The 17,635-nt window shown below is 57.1% G+C and overlaps 1 protein-coding gene across 1 annotated transcript in view; it reads right to left on the bottom strand.

Annotated features, from left to right (window-relative positions):
• Positions 1 to 17,373, bottom strand: part of MYL10 (myosin light chain 10) — an 81,448-nt gene extending 64,075 nt beyond the window's left edge. Inside the window, exon 1 of the mRNA XM_045075019.1 lies at positions 16,691 to 17,373. The gene's annotated coding sequence lies outside the window, so the exon portion shown is untranslated. The remainder of the gene's footprint in view (positions 1 to 16,690) is intronic.
• Between the last annotated feature and the right edge of the window lie 262 nt (positions 17,374 to 17,635).

Here is a 17,635-nt window from a genome sequence, read left to right as displayed (position 1 = left end):
TTTCCTGCTTTGGGGCTTTGCACCGTAGTTCTAGAAGATGCTAACTCTATAGGGGAAGCTGGGTGAGAGATACATAGGGATTCGGCAACTGTTTTTGCCAGTTTTCCCTGTGTCTGAAATTAGCTTAAAATAAACAGTTTTGTTGTTTTTTTGTGTTTTGTTTTGTTTGTTTTTCACAGGAGTACATCAGTGGTTCTTAAACTTGGAAACACATCTGATTTGCTTAGAGGACGCTCAGCCCCCTCTTCAGACCAGCTGCATCAGCGTCTCCCGGGGAGGAGCCCAGGCAGGAATAGTCTTCACAAGTCTCCAGGATGCCATTTACAGCCCGGGGTGGGGAAGGGTAACCACTCGGTCCAGAGCAAGCCTTCAATAAATCATCCTCGGCTCACACCGATGTGTTAGCTCAACATTTGACACCTCTGTGCCTTCAACAACTATTATTGAGTACCTACTGTGTGCAAACACAGCCAGGATGCTGTGATGGGCAAGAGAGACAAGATCCTTATATTCTCACGGAAAAGACAATATATCAGGGAGATTATTACACCTGATAAGGACTCTAAAGGAAATAAGTGGACACGAACAGAAAATAACTGGAGGGGTGGGAGCTCCATTAGAGGGAGTAGTTCAGGAAGGCATCCTGGAGGAGGTGACATTTAATCTGGGACGATGGGAAGGATGGAGCCAGCAGAAGAGATGGCTGGGTGGAGGAGCACGTGGCTACAAAAAGCACAGCAAGTGCCAAGGCCCTGAGGCAGCCTGAGGGAAGGAGGGGGCATTGGAGAGGGGTCACGATGAACAGCCTGGATTTCATTTTTGGAGCGATGGAAAGACATCAGTAAGTGTTTGATCAGGGCCAATCAGGTGGGAGGGTGATTTTCGATCTGGCTTAGGATTTTAAAAGATCTTTGGAAAGCAAAAAGATCACTCTGGCTGCCAGGCGGAGACTGACTTGTCAGGAGGCTCCTCACTCCATCTAGGAGCGAAATGATGGTGGCCTGGACCCAGGGAGGTGATGACAGAGGACATGAGATGCCAACCCATTGAGACAGGACTTTGTGTCAAGCTGAAGTTTGGGGTAAGCAGTCCTTTGGCCACCCCTACGCTGGGCAGCAGAGCCACACCACCCTTCCATGTTCAGCCTCCTGTTTGACCCCCACAGTCCCCCCAGCCACAGCCGTCCTGGCCACGAGATCCCCTCTTGCAGAGGTACTACACGCCTTAACATATCACATGTTAAGGAAGTCACATGTTCTCTGCATCCCTAATACTGATGGGGAAACTGGAGCTCAGAGAGGGAAAGGCAATTGCTCAACATCACACAGCAAGTGACACCCAGGACCAGCTGTCCCACTGCCCCAGGCTGGGTCCCTGATTGAGAGCCTACCAACTTCCTCTGAGCCAGGAGGATGAGGGGAGCCTTGGGCAGAAGGCTGCCCCAGTGCTCTTGAGGAACGGGGGCAGGACTGACAGTCCAGGCTGGGCTGGGGCCACACAGCCTGAAGATGGCAGCACTCTCATCTCCGGGGTGTGAGGCCAGGCTCCCAGGGAAGCCGTTCTCACTAAGGTGTGAATGACTGATAGTACGCGGGGACACGCAATGGGTTCCAGAAGCAAGAGAAACAGGAAGGCAAAACTTGATCACCCCTCCCGTTTGTACCCTCTTGGCAGCCGTAGCCCCTTTGGGGCTCCGTTATTAGCTGCAAACTCCTCCACTTAATTCCCCAAATCAGCAACAGATGTAGGAGCTCAGCCTCTCATCCACCCCCACTAATGCTTTAGTCCCCTCCGCAGTTGCTGGCTGTCCCTCCCCAGGCTTGGACGCCGCCAGCATCCTTATGCTTTGCGAGGGACCTTAGGTCATCCAACAGAAAGGAGCAAAAAGTGCCTTCGTCTAGGTGTGCAACATGGCAGTGTGTATAACGCAAACACAGGTAGATCCACCGGATGAAGACCCCGAGGCCCAGAGAGGCGGCGGGAATGGAGCTGGGATGCGAACCCACAGCAGAAGGCTGATTCTGGAAACTTCTCAGGCAGGTGATCAGTGGGTGCCAGGCCCGGCCAGCTGGCCCTGCCGTTAGTTCCCCTCTGGCTAAAGTGTGGTCTCCCGAAGGCCACTGCAGGGCTGGCGGCGGGAGAAGTCACAGTGTTTGGCGGGGGCACATGCCGGAGCCAGGAGGAGACTTCCTCTTCTTCTGGTGGGGGGCGGGGCGTGGGGGTGGGTCGCAGGATGTCACTTCTGAGCTGCGCTCAGAGCAAAGTAAGAGCCCATATGCCCGACTCCCCATGGGCCCCGCAGAGCCTCTCCCTCCCCAAACTGCCCCAGCAGGCAGAACACACGCAGGGCCACCCTGTGGCGGTTCAGGGACCCTAGGACAGTGGAGGCCAGCCTCTCCTCCTCCTCTAGCAGGAGCCCGACCCCCAACCTACCCTCTGCCCGTTCCCACATTCCTCCGAGGCTGAACCAGCCCCTGTCTCGCTGTCCCCAGGACTCTAGGCCCCCAGCCCCGTCCTCCCCACCCAGGCCGCAGCCGCCTCCCTCCTGGCCCCCTCCCTGCAAAAGGCTGCAAACGCTTCTGAGGGCTGGAACATCTGGCTAATGACGGAGAAAGTGCTGAGACGACAGGTTATTTCAACACTGCCATCATCCGTTGGGTATTTCAACACTCGGTGCTTGTGCAAGAGACATAATGGGACCTGTCATAAACTCGCGCTGTCTCAAAGCTCAGGCACGTCGCGGCGGGGCTGACGGGGAGTTGTTGGGGTTTAGCAATCGGTGCTGTCTTGGGGCCCGCAGCCTCCTTAGGGTTATTTTGGCTCCGCCATGGAAGGCCCTGGAGAGAAATCTCAAGGTGTCAGAGAAAACCCAGAGCAATTACCTCTCGGGGTAATTAGATGGTGGCAGAGATAGCTAGCCCGCCTTCCTGCCTGCCAGGGAGAGGGCAGGGCGGGGGAGAGGGGAGGACCAGGCTGCCCCATCCCCCGGGGCCAGCCCCCCGCCGAGCCCAGCCCCCTGTGCGGGAAGGAGGCCGCAGATGACCTCATGGAGGCAGCCTTGGTGACTCAGGGCCCCCCCCCCCGACCACGTTTCCACTTCCCTGGGGGTGGGCAAGCGTGTGGGTCCTCAGAGGTGCAACTCAGCACCCATGGCCACCCTCCATCATGGCGGGGGAGGCTTCGGGAACCTGCTGGCCTCCCGTCGGTAGACCTAAGTCGGACTTGGACTGGGATTCCTAGCTTCAGCTCAGCCCCGACCCAGGATTTTGCTGGAACCCCAATCACCCTGTTAGGAGGCTAAGCGGAGAGCTGGGAAGTGGAGTCCGATGGCGGAGGCAGCTGTCCACTCTCGTGCGGCCAGCCCGAGTCACTGCCCTGAGTTGTCGACGCCGGAAGGATGTGTGATCGGGGACCGCGCCCCCCACCAAAGCCAACTAGAGCTTGGCCGAGTGGATCCAGGCTGAGAACCAGCCCCCACCTCCCCTCTGACCTCCCGTCCCCTCCATGCCCACCCCCCTCCCCCAGCACACATCCGCAAGGTGTCCTGGGAGAAAGCATTCTGGCCGGTGATCCGGCGAGAGCTCAGAGAGGAACGTGGGTCTGAGAGCTGGAGCCTGGTCAAGGTCAAGGCCTGAAGCAGGGGAGCCCCAGGAACATGGGCTCCCTTGAGTGGGCCCTGGGGAGCTATACAAGGTCTTTGTGGGAGTTCTAAGTGCCCCACGGGGCTTTGAGCCCTTTTTCTTGACTCCATCAGCCAGCAAGAAGCGAGGAGAGTTAGGGGAGACAGTACAGGAAGGCGGGAAGCCCTGAGTATACCAGGAAGCTGGCCAGGCAGCCAGAGGGGGACGATGGCCAGGAGCGAGTGGAGGAAAAGGCAGAAGAGGTGCGGGCCCGGAGGACATTATTAGCGAGCAGACCCCAACAGATTGGGTACCACGGTAGGAGAGCAGAGACGGGAAGCAGGCCCCTCTCGGAAATGGGCCGCGGTGAGGAGGGATTCCTAAAGACCGTGGGGTCTTTGTGGGAGTCAGCCCCTAAGGGGACCCCAGCTTGTCCCTCCACCAGCAGGGATGCTAATCCTCTGCTCTGACCAGACCTTCTGGAGCCCGTCGGAGACTCTCTCAAGGGGACGCATGAACCGAGAAAATGGTTTTATGTGGTTCTTGGCCCCGGGTCCAGGACTCAAACTCCTTCCTGCCCAGAGAGGCTTCTCCCCGCGGATCCCACCTCCTGGCCTACCTCCTCGTTCTCCAGATTGACCCCCCCACACCCCACCCTGTGGCCTCTCGTGACCTTCATTGGGGTCCCCCGGAGGGTCACCGGGGTGGCCGTTCCCGGCCCACCAGCCCCTTCAGCAGGCTCCCATGGAGCCCTCAACACAGCCCAGGCCTGTCCCTCCATGGTGCTGCCCAGGCTCACCCCCGCTCCGGGCCCCACCTCCCTCCTGGGCTCCCGAGGCAGGCTCCCTGCCCCCCCCCCCCCCACGGAGCTGCTGGAACTGCAGGCAAGTCCTGTCCCCTCCTCCCCGCAGGCCTCAAGCCTCTGTCCCCACCCAGCTTTCCTGCAGGAAGAGCCGACACCTGGCCTCAGTCTGGCCTCCAGTGCCTGTCCCGGGACAGGGACCTGTCAGCAGGACTGTCACATCCCCTCTGCCCGAGGCTGCTTTCCAAGTGCCACGTGTCACCACACTCAGACATGCAGAGGCTGGGTGGAGGACGAGGACGGCTTCCTGGGATGGCGCCTGAGTCTCAGTGGGTGCCCGCTCCTGTCCCCCATGGCAGGCGGGTACCATCATCAACCCATTTTACAGAAGAGCGCAAACGCTGCTGGCATAGGGCAGGGCCAGCAGCGGCCCTCCTCTGCCCCTGTTGCGGGCGGGAGCCACCCAGCCGCCTCGCTCCCCAGCAGCTCCCCAGGCTCCCTCCCAGGCACCTGCCTGCCCTCCCACGTCCCAGACAACGTAACAGCCGTGAAGCCTGCAGGACCCTGGCCTTGGCCTGCACGGGGGGCGGTTCCAGCTCTGCCCTTCACTTTGCTCTATCACCTTGGGGGAGGTTTCTTCTTTTTTCTTTTTTCTTTCTTTTATTTTTAACCATCCCTGGGCTTCCGTTTCCACCCCTGCAAAAGGAAACAGTGGCCTCAGTTTCTCTAGATAAGAGACGGCCTCCTGGCACAATGGAGGACGGCCACTGAGGCAGGCCGGTCATCCCAGAAGCTTCTAGCTCGGGTGCCCTCATGGCTCTAGGCCGTGTCTTCTCCTCTGTAAGTGCCATGTAACCACATCGCTGTCACACACAGCCCGGGACAGGTGCAACGGGGGTCATGTGTATTCATGTGATGCAACGGGGGTCATGTGATTTCAGTGTGACGGTCAAGGCTCCCTCTGGCTCGAGAACTCTATTGTTCTTTTACAAACCATCTTCCCAGGGGACAGCTCTAAGGTTGGACCACCAACCCCTGGCCAAAAACAGGGCTGTGGTCTCAGTAAAGTCACAGCTGCCAACCCAGAAACGGGCCCATTCTCCAGAAGCCCTCGGAAGCTGTGGGAACCCAGCTGAGGGGTCTCTGTGGGGCTCCACACCCCCGAGGCACAAGCCCGTGTGCCCTGAGTAGAGGCAAATGGGCTGGAACACGCTTTCACACACACACACACACACACACACACACACACACTCTCTCTCTCTCTCTCTCTCTCTCGCTTGCTTTCCCCCCCACTCATCCTCCCCCTGCCCCATGGACAGACGCCTCACCAGGGAGCCCTCTTGCCCTGACCCATCCCTCCCGGGGTAAGGCCCACTCATGGGACCTGAGGCCGAGTCACGGCACAGGATAACCAACTCCGAAGAGAGCCGAGGTGCTGGGGACCCAAGATGGGGAGCAGAGAAGGGGAACCAGGCTCCGCACGAGGACTGGGGGACAGGGACCCCCGTGCTCCCTCACGCCCGCTCCCTGCCAGGCCCACACCAGGCCCGGGGCCCAGAGGCCTCTGCTCCCCTGACCCTGGGGACTCCATCCAGTCTGAAGGGAGGCCCCGGCCCTGCCCGATGGGGCCCACCGGGAGCCTGAGCAGGGCGGCTGCGTGGGCACTGCCCGGCCTCCCGCCTCGTGAGGGGCCGCGGGGACCGGGCCAGCCTCCCGCTGTCGCCTCCCCCACCGCTGCGCCGGATGGCACCGGCTCCTCGTGCATCTGCCTGTTTACATTCTCCCCAACGAAAAGCAGCTTTGTTTATGGAAAAGAGCTATTTCGGTCCCACGGTTTCTCTCAGCTCCTCTGACTCGCAGGAATGGCTGCTGCTCTCTTGAGGAGCCGGGAGGAGCCCATCTCCACCTCCCTGGGGGGAGGCGACTCAGGGCTCCCACAGGTGGAGCGGGGCGCGGGGGGCCACCGCCTCCCGGACGGCTCTCGGGAAAGGAAGGGGCGAGGAGCAACGTTCTTCACGAGCCGGGCAGGACTCGGCCAGGCTTGAACTGGCGACTGGGGACACCGTTCCTCTCGGGGGACCCCACGCACCCCTGGGCTCATCACCCAAGCCCGTCCTGTCCCCTCACCCCCGGTCAGGTGAGTGACAGCATTCCCATTATACAGACGAAAAACTGAGGCCCCAGAGGGGACATGGTCTCTCCAAAGTCACACAGACCGGGACACTCAGGAGTTTCGCCGCGGATCCCAGGCCTGTCCGCCACCAGGCCGCTGGAGGATGGAAGGGGCTACGCATGGCTACTGCAGGGGGCTTGGGGGAACGTCCGTGGTTAGAGCTCTTTCTGTAAAAAGTCGTGGTACACATTTCGTTGCAGGCTCAAGAAACAATGAACAAAGTGGGAAAGGGAGAACGAACAAGTTCTACGACGCGGCAGCTTCTCCGGAGAGAAGCCACCATTTTCCAGACAGGCACCGCCAAGCTTGGAAGGGACAGGAGGAAGAAACGAGTCATGGCATCCGTCTCGGGGAAAAGCCAGAGGGGGGTTCCCGGGCCCTATGCACCTGCCTCGCCACCAAGCGAAAGAAGCCAGCACAGGGCACCCCCCCCAAAAGGCTCACAGTGGCTCTGGGTGGGGTGCCCACACACCCCCACACTGGGGTGCCCCCACACACCCCCCAACCCTTCCCTCAGGACCCTGTGCACTTCCTCTGTGGGTCCGTGATTGCCAGTCAACCGCTGTCACCATGACAACAAAGAAAAAGAAAAAGGAAGGCTGATGGATGTTGGACACCCCCTAGAGAGACAGCACAACAACTTCAGGACTAATGCCCCTGCCCTGAGAAGGGGAACATTCATAGGGGCGGGGACAGGGCCATGGGGAGGCCTCCCAGGCCGGGGATGGCAATAAAGGCGTGTTTAGAGAAGACCGTCCGTGTTCCCCAGCAAGGAGGGAAACACACTCAGAGCTTTGGGCACGGGTTCCCCTAGTCCTCTGGGATGCACAGCCCGCGGCCCCTGGTGTCTGGAACCTCCCAAGTGGCCAGGGCAGGGATGCGGGCCTGGAGTCATCGGCTCTGGAACAAAGCCATGGGCTCCAAGCCTTGGGGAGACTCAGCTTCCCTTGGGGCCTTTTGCCCTAGGGTCCTCCTGACCTGCCTTGCCCGCCACCCCATGCGCAAAGCCACAGAGGAAAGTTCTGGACCCTTGGTGGGGGGGACACTTGGTACTAGGCGGCCTTGTTTCTTGGGCCGACAGCGTTAGTCCCTCGGGGGAGAGGGATCACAAAACAAGGTGACTCCACCCCCCCACCCCTCACCCACCAGCCCAGACACGGGGGAAGCGTGATGGGGAAGCGCTATGCTCATCTAAGGGGCAGGAAAGGGCTTTCCCAGATGGACCTCTCAAGGTCACCGTCACCAAGTCAGTGCCCAGGCCCCTTCTCCCGCAGAGCTGTCCCCAAAAGAGGAAAATGTGACCACTTGACCTAATGACCTCCTGGCCTGGGGTGTTCTCCCCAGCACTGATTTCTTCACGTCCTGCTTGAACAAGGCCTCTCTTGCTCCCGGCGAAGGAGCAGGGACAGGTGATAAAACACAGTCTCAGTCTTGGCTGTCCCTGTCTCCCTCCTCAATGACCAGACGCGTGAGTTGGGGGGACCCTGGGGCAGGGCCCAGCCACAGCCCACGGACCCAAGCCTGGAGCCCAAGAGCCCCTCCCAGTTGAGCACAGCCCTTCGCAGTCTCCAGAGGGCTCTCCCGCGCCTCATTCCTACTCACCCTTCGAGGTGGGACCCCAAACACTGGCGTCCGAGGGGCACGGGGGAGGGGACAAGAAAGGCTGGAAGTGACTCAGCCCAGGGGCCCTAATCCGCAGCACAGCTCCACGACCCACCCCCCCCCCACCCCGAACATGAGAGCTATCATGGACCCAATGAATGAGCAAAAGGGCAAATAAAATAAGAGGAAGTCAAGGCATCCATGGCCCATCTTGGGGTGCCCTTAACAGCAGCGCTCAGTGGGCACGGGGCCCCCCTCACCAAGCACAGCCCTCCCCCTCGGCTTCAGAGAGCGCCCGCACACCATTCCTTGGCCTGCCCAGCGCCCCTGGACTGTCCTCCTCCCTCCGGGGATGTCCCCCCTTATGACCTAGCATCTTTCCTCTTCTCCCACGAAGCCGGCCGGGCCCCCGCAGCCTCCCTCACAGAAGAGGTTTCATCACGTGACCTGGGCTCCAACAGCCATACACCTGCTGGACTCGGGGTGGGCAGGGCTGGCCCAGGAGACTACCCATTCCGGCTAGTGGGAGGCAGCTCTGTGACTGGGATGGGAGCCCAAGTGTGCCCCCCCGGCCCCGCGGTAGTTCTCCCGTAGGGTATGCTGTGGGATTTGCCATGGAACTTGGGTCCCCGCTCCTGGCTCTGCTGCGTTCTGGCTTTTTCAGAGAGTCTGAGCAGAGAGGCTGCTTTGGATCCTGAGGTCGGCTCCTTGGCTATGGGGCATGGCTCTCCCCTCTGGGCCTCTGCCTATCCACACCCCTAACCACCTCTGCTAATTCCTTAGCATCCTTTCACTCAGCCTCTCGTGATCTTTTTCTGGAAGCTTCCAGCCCCACAGCCTCTGGGCTAGGTGCCTCCTCTGTGCTCCCAGAACTCCCAGGGCGACATCTGACAATGCCCTTCCACGCTGTCCCATGGACACATGTTCTGTGTCTCTACTGGGTGGCGACCCCTGGAGGTCAGGGGTCACATCTGGTCCGCTCTGAGCGCTCAGTGCTCTGGGCATACAGGAGATTTTTCTGGGAACGTTTGCTGAGTGACTGAGTGCAGGGTGGGAAAGGCCAGAATTCTCGGGGCTCTGTGAACGCCGGGACAGGGAAAAGCAGTTACAGCCTGGCCCTGGGGCGTGGTGGGCACACCCACCCCTACCCGCACCCCACAGGCCAGTGATCACCGGCTCCAGCTCGCATCTGTGCAAGGGGAATTTGTAGGGCTGGTCGGGGCTACCGCTCCATCTACTGTGGGTTTCCTAGCAAATCCAATGGAAAACTACTTCCCAGGAAATAAATCTGGAGTTACCGACTGGCGTCAAGGTCTCTCTATCCCACCTTGATTTGTATCCTGGAGATTTAATCCTCTCCATTTGTCAGGGACGCTTGCTGTGTGGATGTCCAGGCAGGTGGCAGCAAGAGGGGTTTCCTGAGGGGCGTTGGGCAGAAGTCAAGGGCATCCCTTTGGACACAGGACATTCCTGAGGAGCTGCTCAGAGGCCACGAGGCTACTCTACTGCACCACCCAGGCCACCACGGTCAGCACAAGCCTCAAAGGGCCAGGGGTCTCTGCCTCTCTGGGTCATGGTCAACGGAGACTCACATCCTAGTGTTACCAGCCGAGATCAGAATGATCCACAGCCTGCCCCGGCCTGTGGATGGTTGGAAAATAGGAAATCCTTCCTCAAGATACCTGCAGAATCTTGTGGCGGGGCAAGATGGGCCACATCCCACGGTTGCCCGTGACCCGGAGCCCTGCTTCGACTAAGGATCAGTTTGGATGGTCTAAGCTCCTCGCTCAAAATTCCTCCAGCCGCCCAGGTACAGAAGCTGCTTTCCCTAGTTTCCAACCCCAAACCCTCTCATACCAGGGATTTGTGTGGGTAGAAGGCTAACGGACATCTGGAGAGGCAGAAAGATCTGCTTTGCAATTATAGGAGCCTCATTAAAATTCTTCTCCCTAGATGTCTCTCTGCATCTCTCCCTTGGCCTCCCCCCACTCTTCCTTCCTCCCCTTGGCCCTCAAATCCTGCCTCCTGTCAAAGAAGAACAGTCCAGCCCCTGTCATCCCCTTTCCTCCCCTGGAGAGGCTGATCGATTTTCTTGAACAAGGAGTATTTGCTTCTAAGGGGGAATTTGGTACCAGTTCTCAAGACGATGCATTTTCAGCCCTTTGGACAGGCTCACCTTCACACCCAACCCAGTTCCTGGTACCTCTTGCCTTCCAGGGACCCAGAACTGAATGGGGCACAGAAGCAGGGCCAGGGGGCAAGCCCTAAAAGTTCACCATGGCAGAAAAGGTGGGGAGATACTGAGTGGAGGGGAGCACAACGCATATGGACGAGGACGGATGAAGGGCAGCTCCCTCCAGGTGGAGGAACGAGAGAAGGCTTCACCAGAGACATGATGGGAAAGATGGCCTTGAAGCAGTTCCGTGATGGCGAGAGGCAGCTGGACCGGAGTCCTTATCAGCACGTCTCTAAGACGCCCTGCTCAGACTTGTACTGTCATCATTGGTTGTCATGTCTGCCTCCTCCATCAGACTGGGAGCTCTGGAAAGGGATCCACCTTCCAGGGCCAAGGTAGGGCGAGGTAGTCTGTAATTAACCACCATGCCCCCTGGTTGCCAAGTCAACCAACCTCAGTCCCGGGAGGAAGGAAGAAAGGAAGGTGAGTAGGGGTAGGAGCTGTGGCGGCATCTTGAGTCCAGGGGTGCCCGAAGCCACAGGCCCCCTGATGCTGTAGCCAAGAGGAGAGGCAAGCTGGCCAGACCCGCCTCCAACACGCAGCATAGCACGTGATCACGTCACACTGAAGGTGGGCAGGCTGTGGAGCCGTAGGTCCTCGGGTGACTCCTAGGAAGGGCCTTTTCCATCTAGTGCCATGACCCACCAACTGTGTCCCCTTGCAATGCCAAGGGCCATGAGCTCACGTGTGCCCAGTGATCTACAGCTAGGAAGATGTCTGACAGCCCATGAGCTCGGTGCAATCAAGGTATGGACCCCACACATTAACCAGAACCCCTGGAGGGTTGAGGGAGAAGACGGATCCCAAACACTTGGTAAGCCTGAGGCACAGTGCACCATGTGGGATTAGAGTGGGCCCTCCAGGCCCCTGGGTGGCCCTGTTCTAGGAGCTTCCAGAGCTCAGAGAGCGGGCAGCAGGGGGCATGGTGGTTAATTACACAGACTACCTCGCATTGTTCTCTGATTGCTGTTTCACTCCTTACCTGCACTGGCTCCTCGAGCCCAGAGGATGTACCCTCTGCATCTTATCTGCACCCACCGCCCCCTGGACCCTGGGTCCTCAGCACCCCTTCCAAAGCAGCAGGGGCGGGTGATTCCTCGACACGCATTAGAATCACCCAGAAAGGTTGATAAACCGCTGATACCCGGACCCCACCTGCAAGGAGACTGATTTAACTGGTCTGCGGCACCTGTACCTTATTAAACAAACACACGATCCAAGGGTGCCTGGAGGGCTGCGACCCTGAGCCGCAGCGTCTCGTGCAGCACAAGCCAGGGCCCACAGGAAGCCTGTATTCGCGAGGAAGACGGGCTCTGGTCTGGGTCCTCAGTTTTGCTCGCCTGTCCAGGTTCCTCACTGCGGCACACGACGCCCGGATCTCGGCATCCAGCCGGGAGAGGCTTTCGGCTCCAAAATCGAAGCCCACGGGGACAGCTGCGCTCAGTACGGAGCTCCATCTGTCCTAGGACCCCGCCGTCCCGCTGAACAGCTGGATTAGTCATATGCTCGAGACTATCAGCGACGGGCAGCCAACTTGAACGAGCCTAGTGCGTGGGAGGATTTGGGGGAATCATCTGCCGCCACCCGGGCTTCACCAGCCGGCCCGGGGAGCAGTGGGCTCTAGCACTCACAGGTCTCTCCGCACTGAAATCGCCCCGGAAGTGGGAGGGGGCGGGGAGGACTCTGATTGGTCCGGTCAAGCGCCCACACTCCGCCCCCTCGGCGGAAGCCGGAAGTGCGGGCAGGGGCGCGTGCACACGAGCTCAGAGACGCAGGAGGAGAGCCTCGCGTCCCAACCATCCCTACCCCCCCAGACACCGAGCATTTGCAGCATCAGAGGAATGACCGCAGCAGCGACAAACTCCCGAGAAGGCATTGTGCACTGAGGGTATTTGTAAGAAATAGATGTCGCCCTCGAAGGGGTGATGGAAGAAATTGAACAAGGGGACTGGCTACAAGGGCGAGGGCTCAGAGGACCAACGCGGGATCCGCCGCTCGTCTGCCCCCCTTCTCCAGGCACGGAGGGCACCGGGAGGAAGCAGCATTGCACAGCGTCGCCCAGCCGATGCCTGCCTCCGTGGGATTGATCCAGCCACTGGCACACTTGGAAGAGTGGGCTTTGAGGGGGAGACCCCAACCCCAATCTCTGTCCTGTAATCTGCTGCTCTGCTCTCTCATTGGCTGAACATACCTGGAAGCCAGAGAGAGCCCGAGGGATGCAATCCACCAGCGGTCAGCCTTCTAGGCACAGAGCAGGTGGGAAGCATGGAGAACACATTTGCAGGAATGAATATGAAACACTGGGTGCCCTGGAGAGCTGCCCAGGTAGAATCTACCCTCACCTTTGCTTCCCCCATTGGATCCCCCCACCCCCGTTCCCATCAGCAAGGCCTACCGAGTCACCTCCGAAACGTCTCTGGAATCTGGCCTCTCTATCTTCATTCTCTCTCCCCTGGACTTTGGCAAATTCTCTTCTCCCCTGGCTTCTCCGTGTCCAGTAGAATCCACCCACCAAGATGCCACGGACTTGACCCATGGCCCTCCCCCGTGGGAAACCCTTCCAGGACCCCGCCCCACCCCCACCCGTGGCTGCCTTTGGGGTGACAGGCAGACCCACCCTGTGTGTTCCAGCTGGGTTGGAGTGAGACCAGCAAGGCTGGTGACAGTCTGGCTAAGAAATTGGAACTCTTCCTTCAGCCTTGAAGGAGTTCTGAAAGCAAGATTTCATTGTCCTTGTTGTTAATTTCTCATTCGAAATAATTTCATACTTTCCAAGACGTTGCAAAAGTGGTACAAAGAATCCCCATCTACTCAATCCAGATCCACTAAATGTCAACACAGGCCACAGGACAATGATAAAAATCAAAAAATACTAGTACCTAATCAATAGACCTTATTTGCATTTCCGGGGTGGTTGCCCTAGTGTCTTTTTTTCTGGTCCGGGATTCAACCTAGGGTCACCTTGCTTTCAGTCATCACAAGTGTCCTGTCTTCTCTCAGCCAGAACAGTCCTTCCCTTTGGCTTTCACGACCTTGACACTTTCGTGTCCGTACTGGCCACTTTTTTCTAGAGCACCCCTCTCTTTGGCTTTTCTGGATGTCTCCTCACCATTCAATCCAGGGTATGCATTTGGGGTAAAAATGCCACAAAAGGCAGGTTGTATCTTTCTGAGTGCTTTATACGAGGGGGCGCACAACGTCAGCTCACCCCAATATGGTTGATATTAACGTGGCCCGTTTGATGTAGATGCTGCCTGCCAAGTTCCCCCAGTGTAAAGCTGTTATTGTCCCCTTACCAGTAAGTATCCTGTAGGGAGGGTACTTTAAAACTGGAAATGTCCCATTTCTTGTATACACTCTGCCCACCAATTTTAACACCTGCTTAGGATTCTCGCTGGAAACGATCTCTACCCCGGCATTTGCCAAGTGGTGGTTCTCAAGCCAATTGCTCCTTCCACATTTACTCAGAATTCTGTTGTCAGGAAAAGAAAAGCAGGGTCCCACCCAATAGGGGATGGTCGCCAGGAATCACAGCAGCTCACCTGATATATTGCTAATCCTATATTTGATAAGGAACTTCATCTGGAAAGAATATATATGTGTGTGTGTTTTTATATAAACATTATTATACATATATATGTATTATGTGTGTGTGTGCGTGTATATATATATATATATATATATATATATGTATGTATAATACGTAAAACTCTTACAACTCAATAATAAAAAGACGACCGAGCCGTAAAATACACGGACAAGGGATCAGAATCAATGTTTCTCTAAAAGAAAGACTTACAAATGACCAATAAGTACACAAAAACATGTTCCACATAATGACTAGGGGAACATAAATCAGAACCCCTGTGAAATGTCACTTCACCCACTAGGATGGATGTGTAATAAAAGAAACAGACTTTGGGGGCGCCTGGGTGGCTTGGTCAGTTAAGTGTCTGCCTTCAGCTCAGGTTATGATCCCAGGGTCCTGCTCAGCGGGGAGCCTGCTTCTCCCTCTCCCACTCCCCCCCTGCTTGTACTCGTTCTTCCTTTCTCTCTCTCTCTCTGTCAAATAAATGGATAAAATCTTAAGGAAGGAAGGAAAGGGGGAGGGAGGAAGGAAGACCGAAAGGAAGAAAGAGACTCTAACGAGTGTTGGTGAGGCTGTGGACACCAGATCTCTCTCTTGCCGCTGGTAGGAATGGAAATTGGTGCAGCTGCTTTGGAAACTAGTCTGGCCTTTCCCAAAAAGGTTAAATATGGAGTTACCATGGGACCTAGCTCCTCCCCAAGCAGGTGGATACCCCAAGAGAAAGGGCAGCCTCCGTGCACAAGAAAACTCGCACGCAAGCATCGTAGCAACATCGTCCGTGCCCAGAAGTGGCCCAAATCCAGTGCCCAGCCAGTGGCAAGTGCCTAAAAAGTGACCAAGCCACACGGTACGCTATTATCGGGGAACACGAAGGAATGATGTACGGATACACGCGACATCACCAGTGACCCTTGTCAACACCATGCTAAGCAGAAGCAGCCTGACCCAAAGAACCCCGTGCTAGATGACCCCATCTACAAAAATCCAGAATAAGCAAATTTACAGAGGCAGAAAGCAGACTAGTGGTTGCTACAGGCTATGGCAGGGGAGAGAATGTAGAAGGGACTGCTCACGGGCACGGGGTCTCTTTTGAGGGTGCTAAAAATGTCCTAAAATTGCAGTGATGATCACACGACCCCATGAATATACTAAAAACCATTAAATTATACATCTCAAATGGGTGGATTTCATGGCATGTGAATTATATCTCAACAAAGCCATTATCACACACACACACACACACGCACACACACACACACACGCACACACACACACACACACATACACCCCAGCAATGACCTCCTCAGAGCTTCGCGGGAGTGGAAAGCCCCCACGTCCCCACTCAGCCCAGTGCCCTGCTTTCCTGCCCCCAGGGCTCTTTGTTTCTTTTTGTCATGTTCGTCCTTGTTGTTGTTTTAAGATTTTATTTATTCATTTGAGACAAAGAGATACAGAGAGAGAGCATGAGCAGGGGGAGAGGAAGAGGTAAGGGAGAAGCAGACTCCCTGCTGACCCGGGAGCCCGACTCGGACGTGGGCTGCATCCCAGGACCCAGAGATCACAACCTGAGCTGCAAACAGACCCTTAAACATCTGAGCCACCGGGTCCCCCCCTCCACCCCCGCACAGCTGCTCTTTGCAGGCAAAGGTGCTCCCACCCAAGGAGCCAGCAGAAAAACGACATTCTCTCTCGTGCCAGGCAAACCCGGCGCCCACTCGACAGGGTTTCCCGTGATTAAGACCCGGCGGGTTCCCGGCTGCATTTTGACCAGCTGTCTCTCTCTACTCCCCAGTGAACTATCCCGAGCCAGGCTGTGGTTTTGCGACTTGAGGCCCAAAGCCATGAATCAACGTAATCTACTTATCAAGACCAAAAGCTGCGGTCACTGTGCCCAGAGAAGGAACAACGTGTATTTCTCTGCACCTTTGAGTCAGAGGGCCGGGCCGCAGTCTGGTGCCCACTGGGGAGCTGTTCCCCGCAGGTTGCGCTCGACTCAGCACACCCCGCCCGGGGCATAACTTTCCAGCCACCATCACGGCTGTACCATTTGGAGCCTGATAGTCTGAGTCCCCACTTGTTGCTTCTGTGACTTTGGTGGCTTTGGCAGGCCCGGCCAGGCCTAGGCTGTGTCCCCTGGCTGTGGCTTTCTTACTGTCCTTGACATTACGTTCTAAAACACAATCCCTATGGGGGGTGGGGGTGGGGAGTGGGACAAGGGGGTTACAAGTAAAAGCTCCCAGCCATAAAATAAATAAGTCCCCCACGTACAGCACAGGGCCTTTGGTTAACAATACCGTATTGCAGGGGCGCCTGGGTGGCTCAGTGGGTTAAGCCGCTGCCTTCGGTTCAGGTCATGATCTCAGGGTCCTGGGATCAAGCCCCACATCGGGCTTTCTGCTCAGCAGGTAGCCTGCTTCCCTTCCTCTCTCTCTCTGCCCGCCTCTCTGCCTACTTGTGATCTCTCACTGTCAAATAAATAAATAAAATATTTTTAAAAAAAAATACCGTATTGCATATTTGAAAGACGCTAAGAGAGTAGAACTTACGAGAGAAAAACTTTTGTAACTACGCTTGCCAACCACACTGGCTCCGTTGCAACTTCTCCAAGTCCCTCATCCCCTCCAGCCTCCGGGCGCCTGGACAACCTTCCCGCCTGCTTTTCACACACCTACTTGGTTAGGTCACACCACCTTCTAGAACATCTTCCCTCGGTGCCCCAGGACGCTCGCGCCTTTCTTTCCAGCGCTGGTCGGCATCGCCAAAGTTGTCATGATGGTTGGATTAGTGCGTGTCTTCCCTCCGCAGCCCGGGCACCCCCTGAAGGCGGAGGCCTCTCTGGTTCACTCATGTTGACCCCCAACCCGGCCTCCTTCCCATGGCTGGCCTGGGGCCTGGCACACGGCAGACATCCCAAAAGCCTTGTAGATGGAAAAAATAAATAAATAAATAAAGGAATGCTGTCCTGAAGACTCATCGGAACCCATTCCTGGGTTCGGCAGCCTGAATTATCCCATTCTCCCCAAATGTCAATCAGGTCACGGCCCTCCTCTGCCTAGATCCCTCCCGGAGCTTTCCACTGGGATTATAACAAGATCCGAAGTCCTTGCCTCGGTCTACGAGGGCTTGGAGGGGTCTTCTAGCTTCAGCTTCTCTCTTCTGTCATGAGGCCAAGCCCTGGAGGGTTCTAAGCAGAGATGGGCTTTGCCTTCTCAACTGCCACTTTGACTTCTCTGGGCCGCTTGACCCCTACAAGGGCATTTCCGTCTCTGCATTGGAAGGTGGGGGCTGGGAGGGGTGAGCCAATCAGAAAGGAGGGCCAGCACTGGGCACAGAGCAAGAGCAGAAGAACCAGCTACCAGCCTCCCAGGGGCTTGTGTCCTACCCCCCACCCCCCCTCCACTCCACAAACCACCCCCGCCCCGCCTCCTAGAGCACAGCAAGAAGGCGAGGGGGCGCTGCCCTGCCCTGTGCGGAGAAGTGTTCTATCCCTGACCCCGTGTCGCCCCAGCAGCACACAGTGATAATATGTGCCAAGCAAACTCTAGATCGATGTCATTGTTGTTATGAAATCTACAGATGACGCAGCCCCTTCCCGCCTGCAAGTGGGAAGGAC

The sequence above is a fragment of the Mustela putorius genome, unplaced genomic scaffold (genome assembly GCF_011764305.1).
Source record: "Mustela putorius furo isolate JIRA1106 unplaced genomic scaffold, ASM1176430v1.1 tig00000139_pilon_pilon_pilon, whole genome shotgun sequence".
NCBI classification, from domain to species: Eukaryota; Metazoa; Chordata; class Mammalia; order Carnivora; family Mustelidae; genus Mustela; species Mustela putorius.
The sequence above is the reverse complement of the archived record's forward strand: the minus strand, read 5'-3'. Positions and strand labels throughout refer to the sequence as shown.